This window comes from Camelus bactrianus, chromosome 1 (assembly GCF_048773025.1).
Source record: "Camelus bactrianus isolate YW-2024 breed Bactrian camel chromosome 1, ASM4877302v1, whole genome shotgun sequence".
NCBI classification, from domain to species: Eukaryota; Metazoa; Chordata; class Mammalia; order Artiodactyla; family Camelidae; genus Camelus; species Camelus bactrianus.
The window spans coordinates 20,420,361-20,426,360 of NC_133539.1; positions in this window are offsets into that span (position 1 = coordinate 20,420,361).

Genomic DNA, 6,000 nt, shown 5'->3' on the forward strand with positions numbered 1-6,000 from the left:
ACCAAATTAGAATTCTTTGTTTGTGAAATTATCCTTCAAGGGTAAGGAGAAATAGACTTTTTCAAACAAAATTGAGGGAATTTGTTGCCAGTAGACCTAGCTGACAGAACTATTAGAAGTTTTTTAGTGAGAAAGAAAATAATATAGGTTAAAAACTGACATATACGTAAAGAAAAAGAGAACATTAAAGAAGGAATAAGTGAAGATAAAATAAAAATCTTCTTTTTCTTAGTTAATCTCACATAAAAATTGGTTAAAATACTAGCAACAATGTATTTGATTATATATGCTTATGTATATATCATATATACTTATGCTTATATATAAATGAAATGAATAATAGCAATAATAAAAAGGAAGTGAGGAAGGAACTAGGATTATTTTGTATTATAAGGTATTTACAGTACTCGTGAAGTGGTACAGTGTTATTTGACAGAGGACTTAGATTAGTTGTAAATGTATATCGTGAACCCTAAAGTAACCACTAAAGTTAAAAAATATATTAACTAATATGCTGAAAAGGAAAGAAATGGAATTGTATAAAATGCTCAACTAGAACAACAGAATACATAACAAAGGTGGAAGACAAAAATAGGAACAAGGGCAAATAGAAAACAGTAACTATTACTATATCACTAATCACTTTGAATGTCAATGGTCTAAATGCATCAATTAAAAGACAGAGATTGTCAGAATGAACCAAAACACCAAGACCCAACTACAGTTGTCTATAGAAAACTCACTTTAAATATAAAGACATGCATAGGTTAAAAGTAAACAGATGGAGAAAAATACACTATGCAAATACTAATCATGAGAAAGCAGGGGTAGCTATATTAATTTCAAACAAAACTGATTTCAATTTGAGGAGAGTTATCAGGAATGAAGAATGACAAAAGGGTCAACTCTCTAAGAAGATATAACAGTACTTAATGTGTATGCACCTAAGCACAGAGTGTCAAACTACATGAGGCAAAAGTGATAGAAATGCAAGGAGAAATAGATGAATCCACTACCATAGTTAGTTGGAGTCTTCAATATCTCACTCTCAGAAATGGTCAGATCCAGCAGGTAGAAAATCAGTGACAATGGGGTTGAATTCAACAATACCATCGCTTAACAAGATATATTAACATCTATACGCTATTTCATCCAACAACAAAGTATATATTCTTCTCAAGTTCCTGTGGAACATTCACATATATAGACCACTTTCTGGGCCATAAAACTCACCTTAACAAATTTAAAATAATACAAATTATATAATATCTGTTTTCAGACCACAATGAAACTAAATTAGAAATCCAGCAGAAAGGTAACTGGAAAAATCTCAAAATATGTGCAGGTTAAACAATATACTTCTAACTAACACATGGGTCAAAGAAGAAATTACAAGAAATTTTGAACTAAATGAAAATGAAGACACAACTTACAAAAAATTATTTGTGGGATATAGTGAAAGCAGTGTTTACAGGGAAATTCATAGTACTGAATGCTAATAGTATAAAAGAAGAAGGATCTAAAGCCAATAATCTTTGTTTCCACCTTAGGAAATTAGAAAGAGAACAACAAATTAAATCCAAAATAAGCAGAAGTAAAGAAATAAGAATTAGAGCAGAAATCAATGAAGTTGAAACTGGAAATCAATATGGAAAATCAATGAAACCAAAAGTTGTTTCTCTGAAAAGATTAATCATATTGACATGCCCCTTCTAAAGATAATGAAGAATAAAAGATGATTCAAATTACTAATATCACAAATGAAATTGGGGACATCACTAAAAATCCTGTGGACAATAAAATAATACTATGAAGAACTCTATGTATACAAATTTGATAACCTAGGTGAAATGAACCAATTCCTTGAAATACAGTCAAAACTCCCACAAGAAGACATAGACAATCGAATAGGCCTGTATCTATTAACTTGAATCAATAATGAATAACATTCTAAAACAGAAAGCACCAGGCCCAGATGGGTTCCCAGGGAATTCTTTCAAACATTTATGAAAGAAATTATATGAATCTCTACAATCTCTTTCAGAGTATAGAAACAGGAAATACTTTCTAATTCATTCTATGAAGTCAGCATTACTCTAATACCCAAACCAGATAAAGACATTACAGGAAAAGCAAACTGCAGACCAATATCTCTAATGAACATAGATGCAAAAATTCTCAAAATGTTAACATTTCATATCCCCAAAAAGTGTAAGAAAAATTATACACCATGACCAAATGGGATTTACCCCAGCTATGCAAGGCTGGTTCAACACTCAAAATTCAATAACGTCATCTATCATACCAACAGACAAAAAAAGAAAAACCACAGGATATACCAACAGATAGAGAAAAAACATTTTACAAAATCCAACACCCATTCATGATAAAAACCTCTTAGTAAACTAGGAATAGAGAGGAACTTTCTCAACTTGATAAAAACTGCCTACAAAAAACACAGCTAATACCATCGTTAATGGAGAGAAACTCAAAACTTTCCCCCTAAAGTCAGGAACAAGTCAAAGATGATCCTCTCAGCACTCTATTTCATCACCATCCTGGAAAAGGCAAAACTATAGAGACAATAAAAAGATTAGTTATTGCCAGGGGTTGGGGGGAATGAATGAATAGGCTGAGCACAGAGGACTTTTAGGGCAGCGAAAATACTCTGATGTTATAAGGATGGATATATGTCATTATACACTTGTCCAAACTCATAGAACACCAAGAGTGAACGCCAAGGTAAACCACCGACTTCAAGTGATTTTGATGAATTGATTCATTCTTAGTTTAAAAAAAAAAAAAAGCACCACCCTGGGGAGTGATTTGATAATGAGGGAGGCTTTGCATGTGTTGGATCAGGCTGTATGGGGAAATCCGTACTGTCCTCAGTTTTGTTGTCAACCTAAAATACTCTAAAAAATTTTTTTAAGAAAATGTAAAAGAATGCAGGACTGACTTTTAGAGGGAAGATAAGATTGGTTTATGGAAGGAAAACCACAAAGCAGTCATGAAAATGAGAATATAGGAAGAGTATAGGTAAGCAGGCTTATTTTTTGAGTGATGACCTGTTTTGACAGAAATACACAGCATGACAGATGGGTCTGCTACCAGGGAGTCTGACAGAATTAATCCCAGCTATCTTCTTCTGCAAGGGGCATGGGGACCGTTACCTGCATTTTATAGTAATCTGCTTCTGAGAGAATGTTTATATATCTGCATTAATTCTCAGTGGTACTAGTTCTCATTTTGTTTCAGAAATTAGAAGTAAAGTAAGTATGTGGTTGTATTTGAGTGCACTTGTGAATATGTGTTTAAGGAAGCCCTGGACTAGGTTCTTGTGAAAAATCAACCTATCCCATTAACCACACTACCCAAACATAGTCACCATTTAATTAATGAGGAATTGGAAACTAGAAACAGAACTCCAGAATAAAGACTCATTTTACACTTTTGTGTGGTCACTGTTTTTGCTTTTTCTCAATTTGTTCTTTTTTAGCTTCATAAGAATGAGGGTAACATGTCCAACATTTGATGGGGTCCTAATATTGGTTCTGTATCCTGGCGATTACTTGAATTTCTGATAATCAGTTAAGTCAGCAATTCCTTGAATCCCTGATAGATATTTAACTCCTGAGGGTAGTGGGTCATATTAATTATTTTTATTATTCTAAAACCAAAAATGGTAACATAGCTAATGGAAGTTCTTAGAAAGTATTTACTGAATTAACAAGCCTAGAAATATGATACTGGAACTCATCAATGATGTATTTTAGCCACGTATCAGATAACATTTTTAAGGGCATACTGTTGAAAAGCATGATTTGCCATCTCTGTCCAAGATCGGAAAGGCCAGAACCACCGCCTTGCATTACAGAAAGTACTAGAACAGAATTAATCCAAGAAGACCTGCTACATGACATCTCCCACACTTGGAAGTATATTTCAGTTAGGAACTCCTTGAGCATGGATAAATTTGTAGCCACCTTATTTAATGGGGTAAAAGAACTTAAAAAACATAGGAGGCCATTGCACATGAATGTAATGAGAAACTATATACATACAATGGGCTACTATTCAAAGAAGGAAATGTGTTAAGACAATAAATGCCACTGGAAGGTCAGTTCATCACCCATCCCTTCTCATTCAACAGCCTAAGAGGAAAGAAAAAGAAAGGTGTTCAAATTCAGAACACTTTCAAGAAAGAGAGAGAAACACTTACAGCCCTGATCCTTGACATTTATGGTTAAAAACATAGCTAAGTGCTCTTTCTGGGCACTGATTTCCCATCCCCTCTCCAAACACTTCAGTTATATTTACCTTTCCACAAGATTAGAGTCTGGTCAGTACACTCTGGAGAATAAACTGAGAAATGCTTAACAAAGTCTTGACTCACACAAATGGTATTACATAAAGGCTGCAATACACATAGTTCATTGGCTTCTCTAAAAACTCAAACCTCTCTTTGCTATTACTGTCACAGTTAAAATCTATCTTGAAAAAGACTTTTATAATAAAAGCTTTCATAAACCCTGAAATATAATAAGAAAGTAACATATGCAACAGTAAAAACTTTTGCTTTTCTAAAATACTGTGTAATTACTTTTATTTTATATAAAAGAGCCAAGAACTGAGTGATAGTGTTTGGTTTGATTTGGTTTGGGAGAGACAAATCAACTGAAAGGAACCTAGTCAAGATTAGCAATTCCGTTGGAGAATTGGGGATGTATGTAAACAAAAGGAATTGGGGATTATTTAAATTTCTTTGTTCAAGGGGGAGGGTATAGCTCAAAGTGGTAGAGCACATGCTTAGCATGCATGAGGTCCTTGGGTTCAATCCCCAGTACCTCTACTAAAAATAAATAAATCTAATTACCTCCCCCTGCCAAAAATAATTAAAGAATGCAATCATAAATAAATAAAAATAAATGAATTATTTTAAAAAATTTCTTTGTTCAAGTCATCACTAAAATTCTTCAATAATACTCAAACAAAGTAGTTAAAACAACAATTATACTCGGTGGAATACTCACCAACCCAGAATTGATGGCCATTTGATTTTTTTAATTTAAAACCTTCTGTGCAATTTTGCAACATAAGGTTAGTCATGGGTATTTCGACCCATACTGGAGGACAGTACTGGATTGTGAACATTATATTGTTGAACATACAACTTACATTTGAACATTTTAATCTAGTTTAGATGTTAGATTTCTGTGCATTTTAGTAAGAAATACCTTAATGGAATTATCAAAATGTCCTGCCCTTATGAGAACTTTATCAGAAGGGTATGAGTTGTGCCTTTGTTACAAAGTAGCCCCCTTTAACTGTGGCTTAAACAAGAAACAGGTTTACTGTTGCTTTGTGTGTCAGACATGTTTCAGAGCTGGGAGAGCAGCTTCCATCTCAAGGCCCAAGAAAGTTGCAACAGTCTTCAACATCTCTCAGAAACAGGAAGGGAGAAAAGGCTAGAAGAGTGTGTATGTATCACTTTTAAGAGCATGCACCAAAATGGCACATATCAGTACTATCCACATACCTCTGCCCTGGAGTTGGTTACATGGCCACAGATAACAAGCATGATTTAGGAATGGAACATTAGGCTAAAAATCCATGTGCCCAGGAGAGAAGGAGAGAGTGACTGAGAGGTTGAGAGAGAGAAAGATAAATAAATAATTGTGGATAACTAACAGTCTCAGTCAAGAACTATTTCCAAATTGTAAGCTCAAATCCATTAACTTTTTTTCCCATATCCTTCCTTTATGCGTCTCAAGAATAGATTCTAAAGTGTCACTGAAAGATAAGAAATTCCTCACCTCCTCTGACTAAATTTGTGTACTGCACTCTAACTTTACCCTTCAACTACAACTATCATATAAATCACTAAACCTAGATCAAACCTAGTGTCTTTTTCCTCTTATATTGTGTTGTCATAGGACATTATTTAATTTCTCTTTCTCTACTATAAATTTGATTTTCTCCAAATCACAATTTACCAAA